The following is a 14098-nucleotide window of genomic DNA, read 5'->3' on the forward strand; positions in this document are numbered from 1 at the left end:
AGTAACAAACCAACAGGGACTATTTTTGTGATTCATTAATTAAAACATCCCTTTTCGAATTAAAGTTAAGGCGGTATTTTCCTTTCAGTTCTCTTATATAGAAATGTCAGCACAAATTTTGTACACGTTTTGCTGGCATGATAATCAGCTTTGAAGTAAAAGCTCTTTGCACTTTGCCAATGTTGGCTCCTTCAACTCTGCTATTGCTATAATAGTGCTTGAATAACAATGATTATTTGGTTTATTTGCTCCAGATGATATTACTAATTGTGAATTTCCACAAAAAATAGAAATCTTGGAAAAATCAGCTGTGTTTTCTTAAGCAGTAACCTCTTTTACAGGTTACAGAAAACTGGACAAAAATGAAATTGATATTAAAATCTCTGAAATAACATTTCTGAACACCTGCCCAAAAAAGCAATAAAGGTTCACTTTAAGCAGTTGAAACTGGTTACCTGTGATATTAAAATTTCATTAAATTTACTTTCATTTGGACTTCTCAGAAACAGTTGGATAAGAGTTGGATACAATCCAAAAGTTGCATATGCAGCTCAACAGTTAAAACATCAATTCATATGGTTTAGTTTTGTTCTCTTAATAACAGCTAGGGATAAAAAAGGCAGGATTATTTAATATTAGGTGAGGATCCTAGCTAGCCAAAACATTGACAGTGTAGTTTTACTGATGATATTAAACCAAAAGCTTCCAACATTTTATCCCTTAAATTTACCAGAAGGAAAAAGGAACATTTTAACAACATTGGTTATTTCTTTTATTTCTTGTTTTCATTCATATTTTTAGACTGCATTATCTCCCAAATTATCATTCTTCTTCTATAAGCTCCCCCAAATTAATCTTAGAAATACATGCTTCCTTTTTTCCTTAATACTTTTTAGGAAAGGATTAATTAATATTGCAAGGCCCTGTTTATTCTTTGCCTAATATACAGTAGATCTCCCCTATATATTGATCATCTCTGTTGTAACGGGCTGCTACCAGCTTTGTATTCAAATCACAGGCAGACACAAAACTTTATACTCTTGGAAGCATCATTGGATCTAAAGCTTACTTTCATATACAAAATTCCATATGCATGCAATAGTAATTTGTATCAGGAGCACTGGAGTAATTCTCCCCCTAAAATAGCATCTGGCCTAAAACAGGGGGCACTGCAGTGATGGGTTTCAAAAATTTTTAGAACCTCTTCTGTAGGTGTGGCCTGCTTTGTGGGAGTGGCTTGCCAGCCATGTGACCAAGTGGGAGTGGTTTGGCAGTCATGTGACTGGGTGGGCGTGGCCAACTTGTAAAATGTGGTGAAACTCACTTAACAACGCACTTGCTTAGCAACCAAAATCTTAGCTCAGAATCTCTGGCATTTGAAGCAGGCAAGTCTTAAAGCTGTCAAGTTACAAGACTCTTGCACCCCTAGCCCTTTAGAAAAAAAACCCAGGGGTGTTCAAACTTGACAGCTTTAAGACTTGTGGACTTCCCAGAATTCCTCCTGTCACTCTTCATCTTGATGATGTGCGGACGGATGGGGGGAGGGAGCTGGAACCAGTTCTAAACAGCACTGTAGATTTGTGGAACCTTTTCTATAGAAGAGGTTAGAACTGGCAGGAACACACCCCTGGGGCACTGCCAATTGCATAAAATGCTACTTCAGTGTTTTGTGCCAGGGATCTCTAGCAAAGGGTAGGAGAATTGAATACAATGCCTCTCACAATGATAGATGTCTTACTTTTTTGGTATTGCATTCTTTGCCAAGTACTGTAATGGCAATGCTGAACTGTGTTCCGCTGTATGTAACCCTTTCCATGATCAATGGAGAGACACTATTGTTGTCACTATTAAGCCTAATAATATAAGGGTGAGTAGGAGGGCTCAAATATATTGTGTGAAGGTCCTGACTATTCAGTCTAAAACAACAGAATAGTTCAATATCTATAATTTGAATTTGAATTTGACATTCAATTCCTGAATTTCTACTTTTAAGAATATCAGGTAACAAATGTGTGAAAGATTCAAGCAGATATTACATGCTATTAAGTAGATTCTGGATATGTCTTAGTGTAAATATGAGCCTACTGTTCAGATTCTCTTTTCTAGAGTTACCAGCCCTCTGTTTTGCTAATTGCCCATGTAGAGAGATTTCAATTTCCTCTGTACTGTCATACCTGACACAAAAAAGTAGCAGAATCACAGCATGTTCCATTCTTAAAAGAGGCATTTGAGCATTGCTAAAATCTATTGCTTAGTATTGATGAGTGTAGAGCAGGGGTGTCAAACTCCTGATGTGATGAGATGACGACACATTGTCAAACTGGCCAAAGAGCTGTTGATTCTGTTCTACAGAGGAATTATTGAGTCTGTCATCAGCACCTCTATAACTGTCTGGTTTGGCTCTGCCAAACAAGGCAGACACGACTTCAATGGATAATTAGAACTGCAAAAAAAAAATGCTTTTTCCATCGAAGACTTGTATACTGCACAAGTCAAAAAGAGGGCTTTGAAAATATCTACAGACCCCTCACGTCCTGGACATAAATTGTTTCAAAACAACCCTATAGGGCACTGCACACCAGAACAACTAGACACAAGGATAGTTTTCTTTCTGAATGCAAATTATTTACTAAGACTGTATTACTATTCTTCTTCTTTTTCTTCCCAGTACCTGTCTCTTTCCTAGTACCTATCTCTTTCCACTTATGACTGTAACCATGTTGCTTTATGTTTACATTTTATATTGTTTTATTTGTTTCCTAGTATAATTTTATTGCTTATTAGTAACCTATGACTATCACTAAGTGTTGTGTCTTATGATTCTTGATAAATGTATTCTATTTTATTTTTCTTTCTGTACACTGAGAGCATATGCACCAAAGACAAATTCCTTGTGTGTCCAATCACACTTAGCCAATAAAGAATTCTATCTATCCACATGATGTATCGCAACTTTTTCCCCCTTCCCTAAACTGGGGGGTGGGGGTGGCCAGTGCATGAGTCAAGCCGAGGTGGCGCAGTGGTTAGAGTGCAGCACTGCAGGCTACTTCAGCTGACTGCAGTTCTGCAGTTCGGCTGTTCAAATCTCACCGGCTCAAGGTTGACTCAGCCTTCCATCCTTCCGAGGTGGGTAAAATGAGGACCCGGATTGTTGTTGGGGGCAATATGCTGACTCTGTAAACCGCTTAGAGAGGGCTGAAAGCCCTATGAAGCGGTATATAAGTCTAACTGCTATTGCTATTGCTATTGCTATGACTCATCTGGCCCATGAGTCATGAGTTTGACACCACTAGTGTAGAGCATCTCTAAAAAAAGGGGGCAATTTTTTTTCTATTGGAAAAGTCCAATCAGGTTGTAGTTTTACTGTAACACAAAACAAACAGCTCAATCAACATGAGCATCTTCTACAAGAAAAACATGTTTAAGAGTTAGATCATTAATCATGGGGGTGGGATGTTTCTGTTCTTTGTTTTGTTTCTGAGTAGCTGAGTAAAGGAACAGATGGTTTGACAAAATAAAAACTACGTGTTTTGGAATTTAGTTCGCCTACTTTACCATAATACTTACTTCTGATAAATGCCTTTTTTCCAGCCTGTATCTGACTACCGGATCACTTAGTTCACTTCTAGTCTGAATATAAAGTTTTAATAGTGCAATGTGATCAATTTGCAGGAACATCTGGTTTTACAGGAAATACCAAAGAGAATTTCATGAAGACAACCATTAGTTAGCCAATTTAGATTATTTTATTTCTTCTCTGAGAAAGGAAACATCAAGAAGTGCTCAGAAGTCATTATTTCCAGATGCAAATTTTAAGCAATGATGGTGTCATTGAGTTGTTAAATTGATTAGATAAGAAACCAGCAACTAATACAACATCATGCACACATTATTTATGAAAAAGGCTGGATCATGCAGCATCCCCAAATTTACAGCTCTGTAGTGAAAGCTTTCAGGAAGTACATATTTCTGTATCCATTTTTTAAGTATTTCACTGCAAAATTTTAAGAACTCCAAGGCATCCAGAATAATTGCTATTGCTTTTTAAAAATACAAAAAAATTGCTATATTTTGCTTTGAAAAATATGAATATTATCTAGTCTTAGGATAATGCAAAGCTAGTAGAATTTCCTCTTCATTTAATTGGGATGAGTAGCATCTACAGTGAGGATTAAAATAGGCTATGCTTCAAACCCCACCTCTTTATATGTTCATGGAACATTGATGCCCATACATAAGGTGAAAGACTTTGGCACTATGACATGTCCACCATTTTGCTTGTTTTTAATCACCTTAACTCAATGGATATCCCTGATCCATGGGTGGGATTCTACCAGTTCAAACCGGTTCAGACAAACCGGTAACTCTGACTATCAGCTGGGAGCGAACCTGTTTGCTCTGATTTTCAGCTGGGCCTGCCTGCTCGCCCACCCCTGCCCTATACTCACCTATATTCCCTTTTTTGAAGCCCAGCTGATAGGCATGGTAGTCTGCTCTGCAACACCTCGGCTGTTTTCCTTCCCAGCAGTAATACAGAAGCTGATTTCTCTGTAAACTGCGCACATGTGCAAACTGAAGCGCATGCTCATCGAACCAGTTGTTAAACCGGTAGGATCCCACTCCTGCCCTCAAACTTTTTTAACTACTTCCTCCATTTTCACATTATCTTCACAGTACAGGAATTGACATCCAACAATTTAGAAAGTTATGTTGTGTCACTCATTGATTACCGGTAATCCTTCACTAGCTTTATTTGTTCTCCATTCCTAAAGCAAAGATAGGATTTATGTTTTATGGCATAATAGGTAGGTTGGAATTATATATGCCCCTTCAAAAGAAGAATCAAAACAATTTTTTTCCTATCATTGTCATCCAATTTCATTAAAGAATTTTGCTTTGAAATTTATTTCAGTTAAATCTTGGGGAAACATCATAAGAAAATGCCTCCCCTTAAGGCATTGTTTTAGATCAGAAAGTGTTGAGAGCCCTACAGGCTCAAAAGCGAGAGATGAGTAGTAAGAGAAAACAGAATCAGCAGTTGACTGACTCCTTCTGCCACTACTAGCAACAAGCCCAGCTCAAAAATAATACAAAGAGATTTTTAAAACCCATAAAAGCTTGAAAAATAAAAGTTTTATTTTGCAGAGGAAGAAATTGTTTCAGAAATTGTGAAGTATATTTCAGCACAACATTAATGCAAAGTATTTGAGAAAATATTAACACAGCAGAACAAAATCTGCAGTATGTCTTATTTTTCAACACTTTTAGTGGAAGATTATCCACATCAATATATGATTGGACTTCTCTGAATATTTAGGAATATATAAAGTTTTAGATTGTAATTACCTGTCGGCAACTATGGTCCCAAAGTTATCCACTGATTCCTGTGGATCCGGAATCTATCACGACAAAAAAAAAAAAAATCACATCTAATAAATTCAAATCTGCTTGTTATATAGAGAGACATTAATCCCTTTTGGCTGAAGATAATAAGCCAAGCTTCAAAGCCTATGAAAAGTGTTGGCAATTCAATAATTGAAAAAGTGAATCACACATTTTGCATTTCCCATCACTCTTTTGTCATTTTAAAAACAAACAGATATAAAGTCTTTTTAAGAGGTCCTTCTTGAAAAGATAAAGCTCCAACTAAGATAATGAATCCCTTCAGTGCAAATGACTTTATCCCTTATGGTGTTGTAGGAAATCCATTAGTGATATTTTATTCCACCATGATCTTTTGAAGAATTTTCCAGGAGGCCTTTATGAGAAAATATAGCTGAATTGCAAAGTGACGTTTCTTCTATAAATATTTGCTTTCTTGTTCTAAAGCTTTTGTATTTAAAGAGTGAATGAAATAGTAGTTAACCCATAACGTCTCAGGTTTGCCACCTGCAATAAAATAAATAAATAAACCACCACCATAATCTTGGCAATAATCTTGTGAAAAGTTATTGTTTTAGCTCTTCTTTCAATTCCTATGAACAAAAGTTATACAAATCACAACTTAATACATATTGAGAGAAAGTGATTTGACCAATTTAATTCCAAAACTAGATCTTCATGTGTAGGTATTTTATGCATCATTCAGAAGCCCTCATGGTTACTGAACTCAAGTAGTAAAATAGCGATTTGCAGAAAAATACATTATTTTAAGGTTAATGCATCTTATTAGGTCAAACAAACTGAATTAAAATAATTCAGAAGTTGAAGTTGAAAATGTCAGTCTACTCTCTTCTAGTGACATTATACTCCTCTAGCCCTCAAGTAGACCCAGTTTTTGGCCAAAAGTTAATCAAGTTTAAACTCTGACACCACCAGTTAAAGAATCTTAAGCTTAATGACTTTTGAGATTTTAATGCAGGTACTGTAATATACATCAGAAGCAGCAACAGAAACCAAATAGATCAGCAATGAGACTCATAATATGAACTACATATTATTACTAGCAGTAAGAGATAGTAATAGTATTTGTATTAAAAATAATGAAACAGAAATTAGAATATGAAACTGCCACTTGTTTTTTTCCCCTAACCCTATTCTCAACTCCTCACAAATCTACCATTTGCCCCCAGAATAAACTTTCCATTACTCCCAAAAGAAACATTTATTCTCTTCCTAAATCCAGGTTAACCACCAATTTGCATCTTGTAGAAAAGCATCAAGCCTTTAAATTAGGAGGAAGTGGGATAAATGCAAACAGACAAATAAAGAAAGTAATGTAAATGCACACAATAAATTATAATGCAATACAGGTTGTAAATACGAACCCAGCAATCTAGGAAAGTCCTATATGATTAGACTAAGGACCCATCTAATTTAGTTTCTGTTGGCATAGAATGATCAGCTAGATGTATTCTGAAAATTCAGAAATGGAGCAAGAGATTGAGATCATTCTCTCACTATTGTTCTATAGGCACTGATATTTAGGACCCCTGATTCTGTAGCTAGCATGCAGAGATGAGATGAAAGCCACATATAGTACTTACCTAGTCTAGTTTGCTTTTAATTTGTGTTATATCCTTTTAAAGCCATTTCATTGCAATGGAATTTAATTCTATCCTGATTAAAACAACAGGACCTCTTTGTACTTGACTTCATTTGAGTTCCTTAGCAAGAAATATAACAGTACTTCTCATAATGGAATTATGTAAAAGCATTGCTTTTGCAATTGTGAAAAAGGTCTGAATATAACCCCTAATCATAACTGAAAGTTTTCTCCAACTTCTTTACACAACAATCCCCTGAGCAAAAATATAGCCTGCTTAGGCTGGTCATACTCAGAATCTCCAGGGAAGAATTATAATCGTTCTAGCCCATTCCATTGCCTTCTCCAGTCATTTGCTGCAGGCTACAATGCAGGGGTGACTTCTTCAAAGATTTTAGTCCGTGCAGGGAAGCAGCCAAACATAAAAATGTAACCAAGGAATCAAGATTCCAGAAAACAATGAAGGACTATTTTTGTACCTTAAAAAAAGAGAAAGAAAATGTTATCATGAACACTATATTGAAATGTACAACACATCTATCCACAGTTTTCCCAAAAGGGCAAGTCTTATGCCTTGCTAGAATTTACCTACCTATAAGGTACCAGAGATGGGTTGTTCTCAGTTTGGCCCGGATCAGGTGAACTGGTAGTAGTGGCAGTGGGAGGTTATACCCACCCGCCCGGATGCTTCTGCTCATGTGCAGAAGTGTCGTGCATGTGCACAAGCACGAGCGAACTGATAGTAAAAAAATTGGAAACCCACCACTGACCTGGACCATAAAGAACATACATCCCATGGTGTTTAATATATAAATGCTAAATATTTTGTTAATATTTGTGCTGACATTCTAGAAATTCTAGAAAATCATTGAGCCCGATGCTCTAGGCCCAAGCTCAAAATACTCCTCTCATGTTTCTCTACATGTTCTGCAAGAAATAAAATAAAACTGAAATGCCATACATATGCACTTTTTATGAATAAAAATGCAAACAAATTAACTTAACTGTATTTAATTTGAATTAAATTATTGCGAATTTTTCTGAAAGAACATTCCTCTGAATTGAGCAAGTAAGATTTTGAGAATCAAAAGCTTTCCTTTTTGGGCCATCTTAATTCATCAATCTTCAGATTGTTCTGCATATACACTCACAAAAATGGCTGCAAAAGATTCCGCCATCTCTACAACATGGAGTCCATTCTCCACTAGCTGTCCTGTCTAAGCTGCAGTTCCTTAACCAAGTTTAATTATGAGGTAAACAGAGATGAAGATTATAGTTTTCAGTTCAGCAATAAAGCCAGATGAAGAAACATCAAAGCCAGACTGATAATCAGTCCTTGTATACTGATAATCAGCCTTTGTAAACAATAAATCAACACATCAGTTTTAAACTGCTCTATAATGTCATCCTGCTCCAACGTACATTGTTTAATTGTTGGATGCCTATACAGATAGTGAGTCATAGGAAAGCCCACAATTGGCCCAAGTTTCTTCTGGACATGACTATGGTTTGCTAAAGTTGCTAAAGATCCTCATTTATTTGCCCTTTTTTTTAATTCAGAGAATGATCCCTAAAGAATTAGACTATTGCAATATTGTGTTAAAATTATATATAAAACAAAGACAGATGGGAGGAGTTTATTATTCTTAATGATGTTATGCATAACATCACTAAACCAGATATTCAGAATTTCCGCTCTTATTAACAAGAAAGTAAGTTTCATTTTTATGTATGCAGCAACATTATATCAGCAGTGATTTAAGTGTACACACTTGTATGGGGAATCAAGCTGTCTGAGCTTTGGAGAAGCTGATTAATTATATTGTTGTTGATTAATTCCATGGCTTTAGAGCACAGCCCCTTGATGTTTCTGGATTGTTTCTGTCTCTACTTATGTAAAGGTTCTTGCATTTCCTTTTGAAATATATGATTCACGTGGTCTTAGCAACTACCCGAATGTGTTTTTTCTCCTTGTGTTAGTAGGAGACTTCTCAAATACTCAGTGATGCAGTTTAGTAAGATATGTGACTTTGGAAGTATACATGGTTTCTACAATAATACAATAGCAGAGTTGGAAGGGACCTTGGAGATCTTCTAGTCCAACCCCCTGCCTAGGCAGGAAACCCTATACCGTTTCAGACAAATGGCTATCTAACATCTTCTTAAAGACTTCCAGTGTTGGGGCATTCATAACTTCTGGAGGCAAGCTGTTACACTGATTAATTGTTCTGTAAGGAAATTTCTCCTCAGTTCTAAGCTGCTTCTCTCCTTGATTAGTTTCCACCCATTGCTTCTTGTTCTACCCTCAGGTGCCTTGGAGAATAGTTTGACTCCCTCTTCTATGTGGCAACCCCTGAGATATTGGAAGACTGCTATCATGTTTCTCCTAGTCCTTCTTTCTCTTAAACTAGACATATCCAGTTCCTGCAACCGTTCTTCATATATTTTAGTCTCCAGTCCCCTAATCATCTTTGTTGCTCTTCTCTGCACTCTTTTCAGAGTCTCCACATCTTTTTTACATCGTAGCGACCAGAACTGAATGCAGTATTCCAAGTGTGGCCTTACCAAGGCATTATAAAGTGGTATTAACACTTCATGTGATCTTAATTCTGTTTATGTAGCCTAGAACTGTGTTGGCTTTTTTGGCAGCTGCTGCATGGTTGTCCACTAGGACTCCAAGATTCCTCTCACAGTTACTACTATTGAGCAAGGTACCACCTATACTGTACCTCTGCATTTCATTTTTCTTGCCTAAATATAGAACCTTACTCTTTTCACCATTGAATTTCATTTTATTAGATAGTGCCCAATGTTCAAGTTTCTCAAGATCCTTCTGTATCTTAAGCCTGTCTTCTGGAGTGTTGGCAATTCCTGCCAGCTTGGTGTCATCTGCAAATTTGATGAGTTCTCCATTTATTCCCTTATTCAAATCATTGATGAAGATGTTGAACAGTACCGGGCCTAAAACAGAGCTTTGGGGTACTCCACTGCATACTTCCCTCCATGTAGATGCAGTTCCATTGAGGACTACATGTTGAATGTGGTTGGTCAGCTAGTTACGAATCCATCTGATGGTGATGCTGTCCAACCCACATTCTTCTATTTTATCTAGTAGTAGGTTATGTACCTTATCAAATGCATTACTGAAGTCCATGTAAACTATATCAACAGCATTCCTCTGGTCCACTAATTTTGTCACTTTGTCAAAGAATGCAATAAGATCAGTCTGCCATAATCTGTTTTTGATAAACTCATGTTGGCTTTTGGCTATTAGTTTGTATACTTCTAGGTGTTCACTAATTCGTTGCTTGATTATCTTTTTCAGAATCTTTCCTGGTATTGAGGTCAGGCTGATAGGTCTATTGTTTCCTGGATCTATTCTTTTTCCTTTTTTGAAGATGGGAACCACATCAGCTCTGGCAGTTCCCGAGTGCTCCAGGATCTCTGAAAGATATAGTTCAGTGATTCTGAGATCTCATCTGCCAGTTCCTTCAGAACCCTGGGGTGTAATCCATTTGGTCCTGGTTAATTGAGGGTAGACAGGTGCTCACTTACCATTTTCTTCCCTATTTCAATTTGTGTTCCTAATCTGATTTTTGTGGTGCTGTTTTTGATAGGTTGAACTGTTTTATCTCTTTGTGTAAAGACAGATGCAAAAAATGAGTTAAATAGTTCTGCTTTCTCCCTGTTTGTCACCTTCTTGCCACTTTCTCCCAGCAATGGACCAATTGTTTCCTTAACCTTTTTCTTATTTTTAACATGTTGGAGGAAGCTTTTTTGTTTTTTTTTTACTTTTGTGGCAAGCCTTTCTTTATTGAGCCTTAGCTTTCCTTACTTCAACTTTACAGGCTCAGGCTATTTGCTGATATTTCGCCTTACCTGAAATGTAAGGTGAGAATTATAGAAGAAAAATGCATGTAGACAAATCTCCAGCAGTTCCAATATTTGGTTCATCTTATTTTATTCAGAGTATGGCTCCTATGGTCTTTTCATATTTTCACAATTAAGTTTAAATCTCAAATATTCAGATCAGGTGTTCTGTGAATGCTTCAATTTTGACCAGAATTATTTTGAATCAGCATCAGCATCATTTTTAGCCACTGTCTGTCCACTACAGGATGAAGGTCTCTTCCTCATATTTCCAATCAATATGGTTAGAAATGTATGTCATATATGAACATACCAAATTACCAATACCAAAACTAATTTTGAGTGTGCTGCATATTTCTCCTGACCTAAGCCAAGTTTAAAGCTAGCTAGGTTGTTCTGGCCTATTCTACCCTATAAAACTTATTCAAACAAGCTACCACTTGGAGAAGTAAACCAGTTCATAATTGGATGGAGAGTTGGATGGAGAATTCATCAGATCCTCAAAAATAAAGGTAAGAAGTTTTAAAAACAAATGCTATGCTTATGGTTGGAAGCAACAAATGATTTGCAAGGACAGAAAAGTATGGACAGATTTTTTAAAAATTATGATGGCATAAATTAATATTAACAATGCTTTTTTCTCTTGTCTTATCCTCTTGCTTTCTTTGGCTTACTATTTATAACTCCTTGCATTACCCAATGTAACACTGCAAACTTTAAAAGAGTATGACATGTATATGTGCACATATGTAGTTTTATTTAGCAGATTTAATCAATTAAAATGGGTGCCTGAGTCCAATAGTAGATAGCAGAAGCATCAAAGCCAAGTAGATTCTGAAAACACACACAGCTTAGCTGAAATAATGGCCCTGATCAGAAACAACACCAAATATTATCCCTGTCTCTGGTGAATAGCTTCAATGCATTGATTAACGGGACAGTATAAAAGTACTATATTGCAGTTAGCGGGAGAATACTAGTTGCCAGCTGAACAAGTAAAATTGGCATACATACATGACTATTATTGTTTTGGCTTTAATGAGCATATTAATTTTTCCCAAGGAAGAGAAGCTCCTCGGATTTAATTGCATTGTTGTGCTACCAACCTTCCTAATATCTTTTCTTATCCAAAAATATTTGCTTGGACATTTAATATCTAAAACTTTGCATACTGGAGATTTAATGAGGTTGTATCACTAACATTCAACACTGAAGACAGTATTTAAAAAGCTGGACAATTATGTTAAAAAATATCTTTTAACTACTCTATAGAGACTGATTGTAACAGCTTTATTTTAATGAGAGCCATCCATCTACCCGATACTATGAGACAATACCATCTAGAGCAAAACAAAGATCTTGTTTAAAAAAACAAGATTGTTTTCTATTTTTATGAAATACACTTTTTTTTACAACCCATAGTCCCTTAATTCGAGGTGGAGTCGGGGCTAGATTGATTGAGTATTTATTGGCCGGCTGCCCTTTCTGATGCCTACATGGAGTTCACAGCATATATTTTTTCTTTCCACCCTAAAAGATAAATATCTGCTGCTACCTGGGGTTGAATTCTCAAGCTTCTGAGTGGGAAGTGAGTGTCTTCACCACTAGGCCACCATGCTATTCCATTTTTGTGAAAATACACTGAATTGTCATAAATCGGAAGGTAAGACAAGATTAAGCAAAGCAAATTAAAATTTACTTACTAGTAATTTTTAACTCTCATGGTCTACAACAAAGGATTGCAGAGAATAAAAGGTGACACTAAATTCCTTTTTGGAATTGACTAGTCCAATAACTTCTCTCTTTGATTTATCTATTTAGGGACATTCTCATTATAAAAATAAGGCTATATTCCTATACCTTCTTGCCTATGTGTATATTATATTTAATGTAAAAAGACTTAAATAATTTGCTTCATTGTTTATTTGTTCCATTTGTATCCTGACCTTCATAAAAAATATTACAAAGTAGATAGCAAGAATATTAAATGAACAGAAACATCATCATCATCATCATCATCATCATCATCATCATCATCATCATCATCATCATCAATACAATCTGTAAAAACAACATATTAAAATAAACCAAGAGATGTAACCACATTTACATTAATAATTATTAGAAAACCAAGGATGGATAAAATCATTATAAGTTTCATGGGCTCCCCCACGGCTGTTAGAATATTGTTTTTAATATCCTAGCAGCTACATTTTTCTCCCAGCTATAGTTTCCAGAATGTTGCCAGGATAAATAAGGCACATTAGGACACAGTGACGTGCGGTAAGCTTCATGGCCGGTGAGGCAAGTGCAAAAGCCCCGCCGAAGCCCCACCACCGCATCCGCCATAGAGCGGGACGCGGCAGCAGTGCTTTAAAGTGGCGGCAGGGCCCTGGCACTGGGACTTTAAAGCCCTGCCACCGGGGCCCTGCCGCCACTTTAAAGCCCTGCTGCCGCATCCACTGTAGAGCGGGATGCAGCGGCAAGGCTTTAAAGTCCCGGTGACGCGCCGGGGCCCTGCCACCACTCTAAAGCCCTGCCGCCGCGTCCCGTTCTATGGCAGATGCAGCGGCAGGGCTTTTGAGTGGCGGCAGGGCCCCGGTGGCAGGGCTTTAAAGTCCCAGTGCCAGGGCCCTGCCGCCACTTTAAAGCACTGCTGCCGCGTCCCGCTCTATGGCGGATGCGGTGGTGGGGCTTCGGCGGGGACTCCTGCCAATTACCTCCCTGCGTCCCATCAGATCGCACAGAGTAGGCCTCCTCCGAATTCCATCCGCCAGCCAGTGCCGACTGGCGACTACGCGGAGGAGAGCCTTCTCAGTTGCAGCTCCGACATTATGGAACAACCTCCCCGTGGAGATCCGTACCCTCACCACAGTCCAGGCCTTCCGCACAGCCCTCAAGAACTGGCTATCCCGTCAGGCCTGGGGATAGGATTACACTAACCCCGCCCGAATGTTGAGTGAATGTTGTGTTTTTACGATTAATTTTCTTTTTATCACGATTCTTTTCTTTTTAAGTCTTGTCTCGCACTCCCTTCCCTTATTGTTGTAAGCCGCCCTGAGTCCCCTCAGGGAAAAGGGCGGCATATAAATTTCCAATAAAATGAAAAAAAAAAAAAAAAAATGAGAGCCCCAGCGCATCACCGGGACTTTAAAGCCCTGCCACCGGGGCATGAGCGGCCATGATTCCCCCCTCCCCAGCCAGCCAGCCCACCCAGCCAATTCCTCCCTGGTGCAGTGAGCT

The sequence above is a fragment of the Thamnophis sirtalis genome, unplaced genomic scaffold (genome assembly GCF_051295495.1).
Source record: "Thamnophis sirtalis isolate CommonGarterSnake01/CBP01778 unplaced genomic scaffold, rThaSir2_p1.2 scaffold_11, whole genome shotgun sequence".
Taxonomy (NCBI): Eukaryota; Metazoa; Chordata; class Lepidosauria; order Squamata; family Natricidae; genus Thamnophis; species Thamnophis sirtalis.